This window comes from Lethenteron reissneri, chromosome 7 (assembly GCF_015708825.2).
Source record: "Lethenteron reissneri isolate LAM-NWPU_2019-01 chromosome 7, ASM1570882v1, whole genome shotgun sequence".
Lineage (NCBI taxonomy): Eukaryota > Metazoa > Chordata > Hyperoartia > Petromyzontiformes > Petromyzontidae > Lethenteron > Lethenteron reissneri.
In genome coordinates, this window is record NC_083785.1 from 6488850 (window position 1) to 6496479 (window position 7630).

Here is a 7630-nt window from a genome sequence, read left to right on the forward strand (position 1 = left end):
CAAAAACACGATATGAGTGCAGCGTATAAAAAAGTTAAGTAAATCACACGAAAATTGAAAAATAAAACCAAACTATTTTTTTTTACCAGTTGAAGCCCACTGAGATATTAGCTCCTTTTTTCCGAAGCGACCTGGCCACAAATGATAGCTCGGTAAAACAAGAACAAACATCACCGAAAGAACCAAAGAGTATGGATTCCTGCAGTCACGAAAGCTCCAAATCAAGAAAGAACAAAAAACTCGAATACTCCAAGAGCCGGCAATGTCACCGTGGTGGTGAATATGAGAAGGCGGTCCTTAACAAATGACGTCAGGAAGCAATCCATCAAAAGAGCCGTCCGCATGCGGCTCCGGGAGCCGCCGCAGGTTTTTGCCGACGTCTGCTGAGTCAGAGCGAGATGCGTGCGTCCCCCGCCACTCCTCGGAGAGCCTTGAGCGCGGCGGTGGGCCAGGAGCAGGGCCGGATCAAGATTGTGTAGGCCCCTGGGCTACAGATACTGTGAGGCCCTCAGTAATATTTTCAAAAAGAAAACAGAGTGAAAGAAAAATAAAATGTTTTTTTACAAGGCTAACAACAAATAAAACTCAGCATTCACAAATGAAATAACTTTTCACTTCATCTCTGGACATAGTTAAAGACAAATAAAATGTATTTTAACAAGGCTAACAAGAAATAAAATTCAGCTTTCACAAGTTAAATAACTTTTCACTTCATCTCTGGACAAAGTTAAAGACAAATAAAATGTATTATTACAAGGCTAACAACAAATCAAATTCATCTTTCACAAATGAAATAACTTTTCACTTCATCTTTGGACAAAGTTAAAGACAAGTAAAATGTATTTTAACAAGGCTAACAACAAATAAAATTCAGCATTCACAAATGAAATAACTTTTCACTTCATCTCTGGACAAAGTTAAAGAAAAAGAAAATGTATTTTTACAAGGCTAACAACAAATAAAATTCAGCATTCACAAATTAAATAACTTTTCACTTCATCTCTGGACAAAGTTAAAGACAAATAAAATGTATTATTACAAGGCTAACAACAAATCAAATTCATCTTTCACAAATGAAATAACTTTTCACTTCATCTTTGGACAAAGTTAAAGACAAGTAAAATGTATTTTAACAAGGCTAACAACAAATAAAATTCAGCATTCACAAATGAAATAACTTTTCACTTCATCTCTGGACAAAGTTAAAGAAAAAGAAAATGTATTTTTACAAGGCTAACAACAAATAAAATTCAGCTTTCACAAATTAAATAACTTTTCACTTCATCTCTGGATGCGCTCCAGCTGGCGAAGGCCCCTGGGCTACAGCCCCTGAAGCCCCCATGCCTTAATCCGGCCCCAGCAGAGGCCCCGGGGTCTATGAATAGCGGTGGTGGCCATCAGCCGCCCATCGCGCGCCCCCGGCCAGTCACCTGGCACGAGGTTTGTTCGTCCTGGCCAAAGATCGCGTCTCGTCCGGGGGGGAAGTTCGCTCGCTCGCAAGTCGGGGGCCCGAGTCAGATGTGCCCTGACAACAACGTAGTTGCCGTCGTGGGACAGGCGTCTAATTCTAATAATAATAATAGTAGCACTTCGACTGTGAATATTAATAGTAAGTTAAAAATAATATTAACACTGTAATAGTTATTGCGTCATTATGTTATCCTGGATTCTAAAAGGTTATTTAGAACTTAATTTTGTGTTTAGTTTGTTGTCCTTCTCCCGCACCTCCGATTAGCACGGTTGACTACGTACGGTGCGAACGAAGTTCAACGCACACACATTATTAGCCACGATACGTGATACTGCTGGATGAAGATCTATCCATTCCGCCATCATCTCTCACGGTCCTGCAACACAACAATTCATCTAGGAGATGCACACACGCTAATTTTATCGCTCCATCTCCGCAATGGATGTACTCTCGAGCGTGCTCCCCTCTTTGTCTGCCACTCCAACACTGGTCTCGCCCACCGGCCATCAGTCCTGCCCAAGCCCACTTACTTTTCTCACAGGCAGGAGGATCTCTCTCTAACCTGAGCATGCTTTCTCGCCCAGGGCGCCACGGTGGCGAGATGTGAACTACCTCGCTTGGTATACAGAAGGTCGTGGGTTCGATCCCGACTCCTAACACCCATGTATTCGGAGTTTGCGTGTCTCTCTCCCCGTGGCCGCATGGATTTGTCTCCGGGTCCTCTGGGTTTTCCCTCCACATTTTAGAATCAACGTCACGCGTTTAGAGTATTTGGCTGCTATACATTTCAACGCGATACACCACTTCGTTGAGCTATCATTTGTGGCCAGGTGGCTTCTGAAAAAGAGCGACAGAGCTCAGTGGACCCTTAGCCTGGTAAAATAAAAAATATATAATTTTGTTTAATGTGTGCCTCTGTTTGTCTCGCAATGCACATCTAAGCACGGATATCTCCATGCTGCTTTGTGCACTCTTCCATGTTTTTGTTCCGTCACTTTTGCCAATGTCCACGTTTCCGATCCACGTAATAGCATATCTGCCTCTTCTCTCGGTGCACGCTTCAACACCAGGAATTCGCAGCGACCGATCGCCCTCCGTGCCCAATGTCGTGACTCTACACACGCAGCACTGCCCACGCAGCACTGCCCACGCGGGCAAAAACGCAGCGCCGTGCCCATGCCTCTGAGGCTGCGGCGGACGCGAGCCTGAGATTCAAGCCGAGCTCTGCCAGGATCTTTTTTTTTATCCTCCCAGCAGTGGGGTCACGGGCCATTCCCTGCCACAGCCAAATGTGCCAGAGCACGTGGCAGCGTCTGCCGCCACTGAAAGCCCAACTTTAGCTCAAGGTTATGGTTTACGATGAGTCACGTTCAAACGCGCGTTGCGCGGTCGTCTGATATGGCCTTAGCGCAGCCAGCCACCGTCATAGCCTCCAAGAGGCGGCGTAAATTGATATTGGTTTAGATGAATACTTGCTCCCTATGCGGAATGAACATTCAGTGAATGTTTGTCAAGATCAAGATGTCACTCACATGTTCAAAGCTATTGATGCCACCGCACCTCGCCAACGCTTGCTACCCTATGCCAGGACGGAAGGAAGGAAGCGTCGTTTGTGCCCCCATGGCGCACATTTTATTGTTAAGGTTCGTTATGTTTGGTTATGGTAAGGTCCTTATGATAGTTAAGGTTAGTTACTGCCCAGAAATGGTAAATAAAAATCAAAGTTACGACCAAAAAGATAGTGTGATAAAGTATAACTATGGTAGAGGTTATGATTCAATTCGAGAGCATAGGCGGAATAGAAGAGGAAGGTGGAGGTGTTTATCATGAAGTTAAACAGGGAGAGGCGCTCTGCAAGGGATGGAGCTTTAAAACAATGGGAGCAGCTGGGGAAAAGGCGCGACCTCCCACGAGCAAAACTCGACTTGGGGTTCCAATGGAAGGCCTTGGTCGCTGGAGTGCGTAGAGGGGAGTAGATTGAGATGAGAGGGGAGAGGCCGGAAAGTGCGTGGAGGGGAGTAGGGTGAGATGAGAGGGGAGAGGTAGGAGAGTGCGTAGAGGGGAGTAGAGTGAGATGAGAGGGGAGAGGTCGGAAAGTGCGTGGAGGGGAGTAGATTGAGATGAGAAGGGAGAGGTAGGAGAGTGCGTGGAGGGAAGTAGAGTGAGATGAGAGGGGAGAGGTAGGAGAGTGCGTGGAGGGGAGTGGAGTGAGATGAGAAGGGAGAGGCAGGAGAGTGCGTGGAGGGGAGTAGAGTGAGATGAGAGGGGAGAGGTAAGAGAGTGCGTGGAGGGGAGTGGAGTGAGATGAGAAGGGAGAGGTAGGAGAGTGCGTGGAGGGGAGTACAGTGAGATGAGAGGGGAGAGGTAGGAGAGTGCGTAGAGGGGAGTAGAGTGAGATGAGAGGGGAGAGGCAGGAGAGTGCGTGGAGGGGAGTAGAGTGAGATGAGAGGGGAGAGGTCGGAGAGTGCGTGGAGGGGAGTAGAGTGAGATGTGTATCTGCGATATAAACACATTCTCCGTATATAAAGACATCCGCTAGACACCTTTAATTATTATGATGAATAATAATCATCGTCTGCTCATCTTGCCGACCCATGCGACAGCCGCTTCATCAGTAGCGTGGACGGAGGGCTCTGGGTCTACCGTCGAGTACTGGTCGGGAGGCATTCGTGGGCAATTTGCGATGTCTCGGTCTTTCGCTGACCACATCAAGAGCATGGATGTTGGTCACGCTTGCCGCGGGGTGGCCGGTATGGGACCTGCTTCGCGGGGCCCGTAACGAGCGTGGCAGGTCGAAGTCAGGAAGACGGTGGGGTCGGTGATGAGGCAGTGGACCGAATGTCCTGGGTGAACCATCGAGAGCTCGGAGAGGTTACTTATCTCCCTGGCCTCTCTGTGTGCTGTCAAGAAGGGCCATTGCCCGAAACATCACCTCTGACATCATTTAAGGCAGCGTTCTTGAGGAATGTGTTGAGTTGCTTTGCGATGTGTGCTTGTGCGTCACTGCCAACGTAGCTTCGCCCAAATAATTGTTATGACACAATGATCAGAAACATGGACATTGATGAAACAGTTGGAACAAAAACTCACGCGTGCACTAAGAAGTATAGAGAAATTCTTGATTGGATTGACAGATTAAAAAAAGGAACACCGATCAGAAAACGTACACATGGCAAAATATCGATTGGGCTGTCTGTGTGAAGATGCATGTGCTGATGGCGTGTTGACTGCGTGTGTGCTGATTTTGTGTATGTGTGTGCGCGCATTAGTCATAAGCTCTTCACGTTCTGCAAGTGCATCTGATCCACACTCTGGTGACCTCTTCAGCGTCCAATTCCTCTGCTGCAGTTGCAGCAGCAGCAGCAGCAACGTCAGTCACTCCATCAGAGCCTCCCACGGCCGTGCAAGAATTGGAGGCGCCATTTCCCCCGTGTGCCCGGTTATTTGCGCGAATGCAATTGGCATGCGTGGTGAAAGTGAGACGGTGCATGGTGCGTGCGAGCCTCGTTTAGAAACGTAGTCACACTATACGGTGCTGTTGCTGCTTCTGCCAAGGGGGTGCAGATCACCATGGTGAACCCGGACCCTCCCCCATGGCCAGCCCATACATCCATTGGTGGTGCCGGCCCACTGGGTGCCCGAAGCAGAACTTATTTTTGGGTGCGTCGCCTGACAACAAACATTTTAGAACGGACAAGCGGCGTAACTTGGTTATACAGCATCACAGTTATGTGAAATAATTACGGTGATATCATACAAACATTTTTTAAGGATTTTAGTTATAGATGATGTTTAGTGCACTGTGGACGTTTGACTGCTTTTCATATGAATCTGAAATGTCTGAAAATTGAGCCGAGATCTGAAATATTGGTTAATGGGAAAACATTTTTTTTTATTGAGCCGGAAATCGTGGCGTCACCGTGAGGCCAAACTCATGGCATAACCATTCTCATCAAGAACACGTGGCACGTGGCACCGGGTCCTGACTTTGTGTAAGCACAACCGCGTTTGACATGAGCACGTCGTGTAAACGATCCGAAAGTCTGAACAAGATCCAACATTTTCCTTAGAGATCTGAAATACGATGTATTTATTAAATCGGAAACTCATCCCAACGGTGCACCCATAAATGAATACGAGGCCCTTTCAACAACTTGGGCTTTTTTCCTCCTTTGCTTCAGCCGGGTGCCGCCACAAATGCCCACATCCAATGACGGACTGTGAACTAACAAATCGGCCCAGGCATTTGTAAACACAGCGGCCTGAATTGCCATGCGATCCTCATTGGCCCATTTGGGCTGATCCAAAAAAACAAATGGGCCGGTGAGGAAGAATCTTTGGGGCTGCCGAATATATGTGGACTTTAATCCCAACTGAGAGCGTAAATAAGCAATGAGGCGTACGCGTGAAAGGTAATAACACATATCAATTAAAACATTTTTTACTCTGATCTCATTTGCAATTTCCCCGCACAGACCGGCACCATCGGCCCTCGGAATGGACGGGCCCAGTGAGCACTTGCCCGAGCTGCTGCCCGAATGGCCAGTCGTCCAGGCGTGCCCACATCCCTCTCGCCCGTCCGCCATCCAGCCGGTTGTGTTGGCTCATGAAGTTACGATGCCGGACGCGGGATGATGGGGCGAAGGTGGCACCGTGGTACAGACCAATGGGTTGCGGCGCGGTGCAACGTGGGAGCATGGCGCAGTGAACGAAACGGGCCCCCCCCCCTGTCCAATTTCGTGTTCATTTACGAAATTATTCACAGAAATATTCAAGGATGACCGACCGAGTGAATGAAAATTGTCAAGCATGAAATATTGCTTTTGATTTTTGGACGAACTTAAAACGATCCCAGGACTCTGGAGAGAATGAGCAATCAGCGTCTCTCTGCCACTCATTGTTAATCATGGTTTTGTATAAAATGTTAATTATAAGCGTTACATCCAAGCAGCGTTTTAAACTGCTAGAAGGTCGCCGACCTACGGCTGCCTTATTCTAACTCCTGCGGAGGGCTTCGCGCCACGCCCCAACTGATGTCCCCTCCCATGTGTGCAGATACTACTGACTCTGTTGTATGTAGGATGTGTAGGCATGTAGATACTACTGACTCTATTGTATGTAGGGTGTGTAGGCATGTAGATACTACTGACTCTATTGTATGTAGGATGTGTAGGCATGTAGATACTACTGACTCTATTGTATGTAGGGTGTGTAGGCATGTAGATACTACTGACTCTATTGTATGTAGGGTGTGTAGGCATGTAGATACTACTGACTCTATTGTATGTAGGGTGTGTAGGCATGTAGATACTACTGACTCTATTGTGTGTAGGGTGTGTAGGCATGTAGATACTACTGACTCTATTGTATGTAGGGTGTGTAGGCATGTAGATACTACTGACTCTGTTGTATGTAGGGTGTGAAAAAAAAATTGTGGGTGCTCGACAATTTTTGGAAACCAGTTGAATCAACCTCTTACCCCCAATTCTGTGGGGGGGCACTTTCTAGAACTTTTTGACTCAGGCCTCCTGAAAGGCTCTTATTTATTTATATTCTTATTATTTAGTTAACAGACGACGTAATAGAAATGTAGACCATTGCGCCACCTGGCGGTCACATGTATTGCGGCAGCCAATGTGCACTGCAGCCGCAGGCCACGTTAGGTTTAGATTACATTTTCTCAATAACATGGCATCTTTTTTTTTACAAAAAAAATGCGAATTTATCCTCAAACAACAACCTTCGCAAGTGAATGCTTCTGGAAATTAAGGTTTTTCAGTTACAAAAATACTCGTCATGGACAGGATTCGAACCTGTGCGGGGAGACCCCATTGGATTTCGAGTCCAACGCCTTAACCACTCGGCCACCATGACGCAGTTGAAGAAACCAGGGTGCATAGTGATAGTTATAGCTTAACCAATACATCGATCCCATTTATATGTAAAATTTTATTTATGTTATACTTGTTTTACATTTATACTTTGTACGTCTTTGTATCCAACTCGTAATAAGGGCGTTACATTAAACCCTGACAGCCATAAACGTTTACAAACGCGAAGGGACCCCACACAAACGCAGCCGAATGGACCATTCCATTATTTTAATTGTCTCAGGCAGCATCCTAATTGCAGTAACTACAAACAATCAAACATTTCGTA

The 7630-nt window shown here is 46.6% G+C and overlaps 1 non-coding gene across 1 annotated transcript; it reads right to left on the minus strand.

Annotated features, from left to right (window-relative positions):
* Positions 1 to 7263: 7263 nt before the first annotated feature.
* On the minus strand, positions 7264 to 7345 carry TRNAS-CGA (transfer RNA serine (anticodon CGA)). Its single transcript has one exon. It is a non-coding gene; the product is annotated as a tRNA-Ser (tRNA).
* Between the last annotated feature and the right edge of the window lie 285 nt (positions 7346 to 7630).